Below are 12320 nucleotides of genomic sequence, written 5' to 3' on the forward strand. Positions count from 1 at the left end.
TGGGGTCTTATGGGTTTCTAGTCACCGTGTTCACGTTTCCACATATGTGGTTAGCAGTTACATCAGTGCAGAACACCATTCTCAGACGAAGGGCTGCAGAAGCCCAGCACTCAGCTGAGATCTCAAATCTTGATTTATCTTGCATGGCTTAGAGAGGTAGCAGTATTTAAATATGCTCCTGGCAAATATAACTGAAGCCTGCATTATGGCTGTATTAGTTACTTTCCTGGTTGCTATGACAACACACCTGACCAAAGCAACTTACGGAAGGAGAGGTTTATTTGGACTCATGCCTGGAGGGTTCAGTCCACTGTGGCCGGGAAGGCATGGCAGGAGGAGCGTGAGGCAGCTGGTCACACCATGTCTGCTGTCAGGAAGCAGGGACAGATGAATGCCGGGACCCTGATGACTATCTCCTTATTCAGTGGAGGACCCCAGCCCATGAGATAGTAGTGCTGCTCACATTCCGGGAGACTCTTCTCTCCACAGTAACACCTCTCTATAGACAAACCCAGAGATAGTTTTCCATGGAGATTCTAAAGGCAGTCAAGCTGACATTAAAGATGAATCATCACAACAGCACACACCTGTTGCATTAGTTTGGGGAGTGTGTGTATGCACTTGTTCATCTGGTGTGCAAGTCCATGTGCACACGTGATGTGGGTGTGTGCATGTAGAGGCCAGCAGTTGATGCCAATGTCAGGCGTCCCCCTCTATCTTTCTCAGTGAGCTTGGAACTCAAGTTTGTGCTAGACTGGTCAGAAAGCCCCTGGGGTCCACCTGCCTGTACCTCTCCCCTCTACCCTGAGCACTGGTGTTACAGGAACATGCTATCACATCCAGTTTTTAAATAGGTGCTGGGGGTAATGAACTCAGGTCCTCAAATACTTTACCTTCTGGGCCATCTCCCCAGCCCCTTACATACTGTTTTCTTTGTCACTGTGACCAAACACTTGAGCAGAAACAACTCAGCACAAGAACAGTTAACGTTGATTTATGGTTTCCCAGAATGCAGTCCATCCTGGAGAAGACGGCTTAGAGGGCCAGGCTCACTGGACCAGAAAGCAGAAAGACGGGAATACTATCCTCACTTGACAGCATTCCAGGCAAGATGATGGTACCACACCACATTCAGAGAGTGTCTTAGCGACTCAGTTAATTTTCTCTAACTACATAGACACACCCAAAGATTTGCCTCACTAAGATCTTTATGTGGGTATCTCTGATCAGTCCAAGGAGACCATGAAGATTAAGCATCATACCTATAGGGGGGCAAATGCAGGAGGATTTTAAATTCATGGTCAAATTGGGCTATGTGGCAAGATTCATATTGTCTTCACTCTATGCCCTATCCTCCAAAAATGAAAATGGAAATGTAACTAAGAGTGAACACAAAAGAAAGAGGAAGAGGAGACAGGACTGTAGGTGATGATGCATTTCTGTAATCCCAGTACATGGGAAATGAAGGCAAGAGAATCAGACCTTTACGGCCAGGTTCAATAACATAGTGAGTTCAAGTCCAGCTTGGGGAAAATGAGCATCAACAAGCAAGCAAGCAAACAAATAAATCAAACAAAAAGGCAGCTCAGCCCCGGAAGAACCATTTACAGGATCTGACATCCCCCATTGGAGGTAATGCACTGTGTGTGAACAGAACTGGAAGGCAGGAGGGTCTTCTTTTTACTAAGAGCATTCCAACAGGCAGATCCACCTATCCTTATGTACCAGCCAGAACACTCTCTGAACTCCTTATTTAAAACAGGGCTGGAAAGATGGCTCAGTGCTTAAGAGTGTGTACTGCTCTTACATTGTGCTGTTCCCGGAGCCCACTTCAAACTCCTCCCAACCAACTGCCTGTAACTCCAGCTCCAGAAGCTCCAACACCCTCTTCTGGACTCAGTGGGCACCTGTACACACACACACACACACACACACACACACACACACACACACACACAATTTTTAACACTTCATAAATTCTTTAGAAAAAAATATATCACCAAAAGTCCTCTTTTAAAGAATTATGAGAAGTTAGATTGAGGGCAGTTGAGGATGTTCTATGAAGGTTGTGTGTGTGTGTGTGTGTGTGTGTGTGTGTGTGTGTGTGTGTGTGTGTGTAGAACTAGAGTATGAACATTCCTGAACGCGAGCAGAAGATACTGGAGAAAGCATGTTAATTTGAAATAAGAAGATAACAGAGAGGAGACCACCACCAAGTTGTCAGGAAACAAAACTGGACAAAATGCTTATGGTCATCCTGGGCTTTGTCCATGTCAGAGCTAGCTCATGTTGCCAGCTAGACCAGGGAACCCAGACCAGAGACTTAAACAACAAACACTGATCTTCCAAAGAGTGGGGCCCTAGCATGTAAGGGTCAATATCAATCCCTTTCCCATCTTCCAGGTAGGGGCCTTCTCACTGTGCCCTCACAGGGCCTTTTTTGGTGTGTTCATTGACAATGTAATTCTAGCAACTTCTATGTGCATTTCATTTGTTTGCCATGAAAATCTTTTTATAAGGAAGCCATTTTACAAGTTTGCTTTGAGTTAATCATTCATTTGACATTCAAGAAATATTACCACTGACTGTGCTATGTGTAGTATAGAAGAACTCAGCTCAGGAGAGAAAAAAAATCATATAGCTTTTGTCCTCCAAGAGATAGTCTCATGCGAAAAGGAGAAAGAGAATGAACAATCAAACTAAGAAGGGAAGAAGGAAGGGAGGGAGGGAGGGGAGAGGGAGCGAGGAAGGAAGGAAGAAAGAAAGGAAGGAAGGAAGTTGACACTGTGGTTCTACTTTGTAGGACAAAACAGGACAGAGACTAATAAAGAAAGGCAGGGTGCCAGTTAGGAAGGGTGACTTTGAGAAGAGGGCATTTGGCTGACATCTGAAAGATGAGGAATAAGTTGAAGAAGAGGAGTCCAGCAGACAGAAACACAGCTGTGAAGGCCTTTAGGCAGACGAGTCTGGAACATTCTAGGTCTGGAACCAAATGAGGTCTGTGAGTCTAAGCACAGTGAACAGAGATGGGGGCCAACACACGCAATGGGGAAGGCCCACAGGACAAGACCAAGCCCAGCCTAGCAAACCACAGCAAGGCCTGTGCTTTACTCTGAGGGTGATGACAGCCGTGATCGAGAATTAAGTTAGGAAAGGGGGTTTTGGTGTATGTGAGTTATGTTCTTCTTCATATGAAGCAGTCTGTAGAATGGAAAGAAGGCAGGAAGAGGTGATGTATCTTAGCCAATGGAGACAGAACTCGTTTTGATAACGTAGGCTCTATGAGGACTCTCATCCACAGTACTCAGAAATGACTATGGGCCACATGTTAAAGATCATATGGGGTGGATCCTAGGGGTGTGTCCCTGTGGACAGTGGGAGTGTGTTCCCTTTCCATCTCTGATCTGCTTCCTGGCTAATGATATAAGTAAGCAGTTTGGCCAGGACATGCTTCTACCATGATGAGCCCAAAGTGTTGAATGACTTATTTGGGGCTGCAGCCTCCAGAACCATGAACCAAAATAAGCTCCTTTTTTATCTTTACAAATTAATTACCACAGGCATTTCACTGTGGTAACATGAATCTGATACCTAATGGTCTTAGAAGGCGATTTGCAGGGGCGGTGTATTTGAAAGCCGTTTTTAAGTGATGAAGACACCGTGCATTTAGAAGCATGTGTCAGATGTCTGTCCCACTGTGCTTTGTGATGGTGGTACAAAGATGGATAAAACCATAAAATACTAACCCTGCCAGACAAGAGCTGTGGAGCTAGTCAAGGACACCAACAAGTGCAGAAAAGATGGTCTCATGGTATGTGAGAGGAGGAGGGGGAGACAGATGACCCAAGAGCACAGAAAGAGCTTGCTGGAGCATTCTGAGATGTGTGAGCATGTCAAATGAAAGTCACCATGATCAGTCCTGTAGCCAGAGCTCTGGGTCCTCAAGGGGGCAGTGAAGAGGTCCTGATCCAAATGCAGAGGGGAAGGGTGAAGAAAGCTAGGATGGATTTCTTTAGAAAGAAGGCCCACCAAGGACAGTCTGCAGTTTAGAGCAAGCTAGAAGTGTAGCCGCAGCAAAGACAACAGCAGATTCATCAGTCCTAAAGCAGGATTATCTGGATGAGAAATGAAAGACCCCATTAGAGACATTTGTCGAATCCCCTAGAGCACTTGGTACAGAACATTTAAAATAATAATCGTTAAATTGGACTGAGTAAATATAATTGGGTATTCTAATATACCAAATACCCAGTTCTGGATTAGTAGAAGATATTATCCTACCAGGGAGAGGCAAAGAGCTAGGTACTATTTTTACATATTTATAAGGCCCGAACAGGTTAATGCATATTCTTGACATCACAGATTTATTTCTATGTTAATTTACTCTCAGAAAACATGTATAACTATAATATACATGGTGAGAAAGTAATTTTATTCATATCTTTGGACATAAAAAATATCATTATGCAGTCTAATAATCCCAGTTGACAGTTAGAATCATTTTTTTAAAAAAAAATATATAACAGATATATTAAGAAAGAATTCAAGAAAAGCAACAGTCACGCTCTGGTCTGGTGCCTCTGTTTTCTGTGTGGCACTGATTTATGCCAGTAGGCACAGTCATTTGCAAGTCCATTTTGTGATCAATGCCTAGCTGAGTCTGCCTTTTATACAGCATTATGAAAAGTTGTTCCCCATTTGCATTTGTGCAGGCAGCTGGCTGAAGAACCCAGGCCTGGACTTTGCTGACCATGGAGAAAGCAGTTCATATCTGTCTTTTCACCACATCTATATACTTACTAAATGATATAAAACATGTTTATATATTATATATTTGTGTAATATATGTATTTTATATATTTATAGACAGATACATAAATTTTTTAACCTTAAGGTGAAAGCACAGATATTTTACACACACACACACACACACACACACACACACACACACAAAGAGTTTAATCTCAAGAGGAGAATACAGGGACTGGGGAGATGGCTGAGCTGGTAAAGGTGCTAGTCATGTGAGCCTGACACCCCAAGCTTGATCCCCAGAACCCACATAAAAAAAACTGCATGCAGTGACACTTATCTGTGACCCCAGCACTCCCAAGGTAATGTAGGTAGAGATGAGAATTTTCTGGAAGCTTAGGTTAGGGCCAGCTAGCCTGGAGTACTGCACAGCGCAGTGGACAGAAACAGGAGAGACCCTGCCTCAAAGCATGAAGGGAAGAACCAACTCCTGAAAGCTGCCTCTCTGACCTCCAAGCAAGCACCACTGCGTATGTAATGTGTGTCCCTGCACTACCCTCCCCCAAGCTCACACATTTTAACCTCATATCAAATGGATCAATGCATGTCAAAGGACCAACAGCAAAACACTCTTTCCTATGAAGCATAAAAAAACCTCGGTGCAGTTATTTTTGCTGTTATTCGGTGTCTTGCAAAACAAGGAAGCATTTTTTTCACTCCTTTCCTTCCCTTTTAAGAACTTTGTTTTCAGAGGGAACTGAACTTACTAGGGATGAGAATCTGCCAAGGGCTCGGTCTAGCCGGTGAGTAGCAAGTAAGTACTGTTTGCCCTGGAACTAAAGCCCGGGTCTTCCTGTGCCTCCACCAAGTCCCACCATGTGTAAACACATAGAACAGATCCAGGTGCTCTTTGCTTTGCCTGCTTTGCCTCCCCTTGACCCTGAAGAAGAGGGGGGAGGTGCTCTGACTTCCTATGCAGCCCCCTTCCCCAAGCCCTCTGTGGAGAAAAACCTTGGCTTGGTGGCCTGGCATCCAGGGAAACTGGTTCTGCACACCCAGGAGAAAAATGACAGCTTCTCACAGCGAGCCGCTGCGCTCACAAACAGCCAGGGGAAGCGTCCAGACAGGTCCGAACCTGCCTTTCAAAATGCCTAACCAGCCAGGAAGGCAGTGAAATCTTCAGGGAACATCAGTGACTCTTTACAGAATGCCACGGAGTAGCTCAGTAATGTTTACAGCCTTGAGACTCACAGGTGGCATCTCTGTCCACTGATGCCCACAAGCAAAGGACCAGCTTCCCTGAGCAGCCAATACCTGGGTGGCTAGGAGGCAGGAACAAAGAGGGAAGTTAACTTCAGGCCAGCAGGAAGTCTCCAAAAAAGCTGGCACGAGCCCTATAACCTTACCCTCGAGGTAAGAAAGCCAATTGCTTTTCCTGGAACTTGCCCAAGGTGTCACACACCTCTCCTGCAAATGTCTGCCTGCATTGTGTGAGCTCACAGTCGAGATGACAGAGTAAGTACACGGTTTGTGCAGGAATGTACATGTGTGTTGTGGGATATTTGTACACTGTGTAAAGATGTATTTCTGTGACTGGTGCAATAAAAAGCAGAACAGCCAATAATTAGGCAAAAGTTAGGCACACAGGAGTCACCAGGAGACATGGAGAGGAAACAGGAGGTACAAGATGGAAGAAAGGTAATGTGATAGAATGTATATTAATATAACTGGGTTAATTTAAGTTATAAGAGCTAGTTAGGAACAAGCCTAAACTATAGGCTGAGCTTTCATAATTAATAACAAGTCTCCATGTCATTATTTGGGAGCTGGCTGGTGGTCTGAAGAAGTCAGATTCCTGCAGGGTTTATTTAGCTGTTGTCTTATTCATGGGAAGTGTGTGGCATATAGCCAAGCACCCAGATAACACAACTAAGTTCTTAAAAAGACCATAACAAAATCTGGAACACGTAAGAGGGCCCATAACAATAAGGTGGTCAAACCAACCTTAGGAGTGATTGTGTCATTTCCACATGAGACTAAGAGAAACAATGATTATGAAGATGAAGACTCGGTGCTAACTCTTTATACTGATGACTACCTGGGAAAGATGGTGGCAGGGTGTTTTAGAAGAAAAATAGATTGTCATTTTCATATTACAATGTTATTTCACTTTTATGAGATTGTTAGTTTATTTTGCAAGTCTTGTATTGGAGCAATGGGAACTAAAGATCTGTAGGTTTATAACCACATGAGGGAGTTATGAAAGTGAGACTGTTTATGTATTATTTTTAATATGCACTCCACAACACTTACTAGTAAGTCTCTTTGGGGAAATTAACATTGAAATGGTTTCTGTATTTAAGATCTTGAGGCCTCCAATGTATGTTGAATTGACCTACTCTATAAACACAATGCTAGGTGCTGAAAAAACAAAAGTCATTAAAACAAAGGAATGCTATTGTCTCATTCTCTCTACTGGTCTAGGAAAAAAATCTGTCTTAGCCTTTATTTTTTAAGACATAGATACACATTCTTATAAAGGGAAAATTATGAGCTGATGGCGTGGTGACTCATACCCTAATGAGGCATCCAGCAGGAACCATCTCCTGTCTCCAACCAGGTTCTTGTCTTGCCCTCTCCAAGAATGAAATGAGAAGACAATGAAGTCTACATCAGGAGTAACTTTGTTACTAATTTGAGATTAACAACCTTACAAAGAATAAAGCTATTTAAAGCAGATTGCCACATGGCATTTAAACAAAACAGCGCTAAACTCCCAGCAGCAGACATGATGCTCACAGGGAACCATTGCAGGTCAGAGAAATGTTACAGTTCTGGGCAATGTTATGGCTCAAAAGATCTCTGAGGGGTGCCAGCCAAGGGTAGCCTCTTGCAGAACATGTCTGCAGGTCTGAGAGTGCTGAAAACTTCTCACTGGATTTGAAAGCAGCCAGTGTGTGTGTGTGTGTGGTGGTGGTGGGGGGGGGGGTTCCATGTCTGGAGGCTGGGAACGGCTCATGGAATGAATTTCTCTCTGCGGTCATGAGTGGGGTCTCAAAGGCTGAGGCATTTAGCTCAGGTGTAGAGCGATCACCTAGCAAGCACAAGGCCCTGAGTTAGGTTCTCAGCTCCGGAAGAAAAAAAAAAAAAAAATGGGTCCCCTTCACCTAGAGAGTAGCTTGATGGAACTCCCTGATGGGAATAAAAGCCTCACACACTGGGCCCTTGTCCATCCTGGAGGCATTTTGAAGGCAGTCCTTTCCACCTCCTCCATTGAGTTCTACAGTACCCTGTGTGCTAGGCTCTGATTGGCTGAATGTGAACATGCAGATAAGGCGAAAAAATAGACCAATGAGAGAAGAGAGGTCAAACATGGTGAGGCTGTAGAAGAACCCTGAGCCCACCTCACATTCACAGTCAAATCCTCAGACCCTTGCCTCTGCAGATTCTTGTTAAAAAGTTTCCCCAGGTCCCGGATGCCGTGGCAGCCCTTCTAGGCCTTGCTCTTTGATTCAGGTGGGGTTTTCACTCTGCTGAGGATTTGGGCTTCATTAGCAGAGTCTGCCGCTGTACCAATGGCTATCAGCAGTCCACTCTGGATGCTTAAGCCTATCAGGGTCAGAAAGCTCCATGTGAGAGGAGGGGGCACCTAGCCCTAACACTAACTCTCAGGAGCCTGAGGCAGGAAAACCCCAGAAAGTTCAAGGCCAATCTGGCTGCCTAGTAGGACCCTGACTCCAGGGAAAAAGGGGGGATGGGTCAAACTATGACCATTAGAAATTTGAGAACTCTAAGCAAATTATATCTTAGTATTTTATTTTAAAATGTATCTATGACTACGGAGCCAGGTACAAACACCAACACTGGACTAATCAATTACAGTTTCTGTGTGTCAACATGTATAATCCACAGGCAGAAGGAAGATCACAAAATCAAGAAATAATTTCCCACCTATCAGATTAAAAAGTCCAGTAATTTTTGTTTTTGAACCTGGGTCTCATGTCATATAGCTCAGGCTGGTCCTTGAACTCTCTATGTAGCAGAGAATGACTTTGGGCTGCTGGTCCTTCTCCACCTACCTCCCAAGTTCTGGCATTATAGACATGGACCACCATGCACAGCACTTCTGGGTGTAAATTCTAAGTCCTCTAGCAAGTGGGTAATGTCACAGTTTTGACAAGATTGATATTTCATTTCCATACAATGTATGTAAAAAAAGCTATTCATATTACTCCGGAGTCTGTATGCAATGGATGTCAAGTTAAAAATACTATTCTTGTATGTAGAGCAGTGGAAAAAAAATACCAACTGAATATGGAATTCAAGCTAGCTTTGAAAACAATTTAAATGTCCAAATTAAGCATTTCTTCATCTACAGGGTGTATTTTACAATATACACTGCAGAGGTTGTAACTAATATTTGTACAAATTGAACTTTCCCAACAGACCAATGCTTAAAATCTACTTCCTGGGTATTATAGTAGCCCAGTATTTATCAATTTATTCTCTCCACCCGTAAGTACTCCTGAGATCTAGAGAAAAGAACATGACCTTGCTCTAGAAAGCAAATAAGACTAAACCCAATACCAGAAGAGAGACACGTGACACCTCAACAGAAAAGTATAGAAATCATGAGAATGAAACACTCTGAGGACTGGAGCTCAGTGACAGGGTGTCTGTCCAGCATGCTTAAAGCCCTGGGTTCAACTCCAGGTACCACAAAAAGACAAAGAAGAAAGAAAGATTTAAAAAACAAAACAAAGGCACCCTTGTTCCATAGGAAAGTGGGGAGGGGGGAAGCAGGTGGAAACCCTTGGGTAAATCCAGGCCACCTCTTGCATAAAACCCTGACCAGGACTCAGGGACTTGGAGTTACTTCATACAGATAGTCTGCCAGACTTAATGCATTTGATAAAGTTTCTGGCTTTTTATCTTCAGCCTTGGTTTGCTATATTAATCCAAGAGTTTCAGAAATATGAGAAACAATGGCAATAATTCAAAATTTTTCATTAGCTGCTCTTGGCTGTGTCTTCATTTGTCACAGCCGCCAGGCTGTAATGAAGAAGCTGCTCTGTCCCCTGGTGCAGATTTGGGGCAATTCTCTCTCAGCGCTTCTTTCAATCCCGGGTTCCCCTGACCTGAGGAATGGTCTGGGCTCATTCTGACCAGATACATAATACTTCCCACATCCAGACTATCTAACCTTTGGTCCATCCAGGCTCCTGTGTCTGGAACTGTTATAATCCTAGCCTGAGACCTGACAGCCTGAGCTATGACAGCCCTACCTAACCCCAGGCTTAGCCACCAGCCTCAACAGGCCAGTTAAGGAAACAGGCAATGGTAAGGGACAAAAAAAAAAAGAGATTTATTCAATGTGTCCACATTTAGGAGAAGAGCCAAGAGATCCAGTGACCCTCACTCCTGACCCCCAAGTTCAGTTTTGGGGTATCCTGACATCAACTTGAAGTTTCAGTAGAGGATGGTCCTGGTCAAGGTGTGGTTCTGCCCTTCATTGTCTCCATGACAATCTGTCCCGCAAGGCGATCAGGTAAGAATCCTGTGACATTTCTCCTGGGAGGCAAGTTCCTCCTGTGTTGGCGCCAGTTCTCATGGTTTTCCTTGTTCCCCCAGTGAGATTCCTGGAGAACTTCCAAGTTCGTGGGGTCCCTTGTTTTTAAATGTCTGAGAGCCAAAATGATGAACACAAGTGTCTTCCTAGACCATCTTTATTCCTGCCTCAATAGCATCACTTGGACCTTCTTCACGTCAAGTAGAATCGCATGGTAAGTGAGAGGAGGAGGGAGGGAGACACGCTCCCTCAAACTGATCACAGTCACCAAAGTCTGAAGGCCGGGGTCCTTCGTTGAAAGCATGCCGTGTAATGGAGCCAAAGTCCAGTCATAAGTGAACTTTGGGGTTCACTGTAAATATTCCTACGTTGTTTTCCTTATCCCCTCTGTGTTCACCACCCCACCTACTTCACACATCCAGACTGATTAGTCTACAAGGGGACTGCCCTCGGTCATTGCTAAGGGTCTTAGCATGATAATTTCCCAGGGTTCCGAACAGGCTTGCTGGCCAGGATCAGCAAGAGAAAGGACTGCTTGTCTTTCGATGTGTCACTCAGGGGGAGTCGAGGGCCCGGGCCCCCCCTCTCCTCATCACCAAAGGGAACCCTTTCTGGTCTTGGTTAGAAAAGTTTAAAAACCAAATAGGCATAGGGGAGCTGGAGACTGCTGCTATGAAGGTGGTCTGCCTTCTTACCTGTGAGAAGGGAGATCTGAGTGGGCAGGTCCCAGGGATTGGCACAGATCAGCTTCTCTTCCTCCTCCCCTTTCTCCATAATACATAGCTCCATGGGACATTCTCACCTTTAAGGCTTTCTGAAAGTATCAACTAGCCCCATGCTGTTTAAAATTTGGAACTACCCATCTATACACTATATTCTTTCAGGTCATCTAGAGGTTCTGTTTGTATATATTTTAAGGTTTTTTTTTTTTTTTTTTTGGTTTTTGGTTTTTGTTTCTTAGGGTTTTTTGTTGTTGTTGTTTTGTTTTGTTTGTTTTGGTTTTTCAAGACAGGGTTTCTCTGTGTAGTTTTGGTGCCTGTCCTGGATCTAACTCTGTAGACCAGGCTGGCCTTGAACTCACAAAGATCCTCCTGGCTCTGCCTCCTGGGTTCTGGAATCAAAGGCGTACACCCGGCATTTTAAGATTGATTTTAGATTGATTTTTGTCTTCTGCGGGGGGGGGGGGGGGGGGGGGGGGGGGGGGAGGGTGTGGTTGTGTGTCCAAGTGTATGGGGGTCCTTGTGAAGACCAGAGCTGGAGTTACAGGCAGTTGTGAGTTGCCCAGCGTGGCCGCTGGGAACCCAACCCATGTCCTCTGGAAGAGCATCCAGTGCTCTTAACAACTGGGCTGTCTTCCCAGCCCCTTCACTATTAGTTTTTATCTGCCTCCCCATCCACAAAGGCACAGAAGACTGGGTCTCTCTGCTCCACGTGTCTCCGGATTCTCTCAAGGACCCAGAAGAGAGGCTATAGGTGGGAAGGACTTCCGCCCGATGATGACTCCACCACAAGAGCTATTGATTATAAAAACATGATACCGGGGGAAATCAGGGGTTCTTAGTCTCATTAATAAAAGAATTTAAGAATGGATTCCACCAGAGGCTTGAAGACAATTTTATTAGCATTTAAAAGAAAAAAGACCCAGGGTAGCTGCACTGTAAATCTCAGCGGCTAGGATAGAAGAGAGAAGGAAAAAGCTGTGCTTCTTAAGCCAGCATGGGGGTCAAGACACATGCCGGGTAAGCAGCCACACAGCACAGAGGGAGGCTTCAGGGAAAGAGTGACTGTCTTAGTCAGTGTTCCTACTGCTGTGAAGAGACACCATGACCACAGCAACTCTTATAAAGGAAAACATTGAATTGGGGCTGGCTTACAGTTTCAGAGGTTTAGTCCGTGATCATCATGGTGGGGAGCATGGCAGCATGCAGGAAGACATGGTGCTGGAGAAGGAGCTGAGAGTTCTACATTTGGATCTGTCCGCAGCAGAAGAGACTGCCAAACC

The sequence above is a fragment of the Peromyscus maniculatus genome, chromosome 5, assembly GCF_049852395.1.
Source record: "Peromyscus maniculatus bairdii isolate BWxNUB_F1_BW_parent chromosome 5, HU_Pman_BW_mat_3.1, whole genome shotgun sequence".
NCBI lineage: Eukaryota > Metazoa > Chordata > Mammalia > Rodentia > Cricetidae > Peromyscus > Peromyscus maniculatus.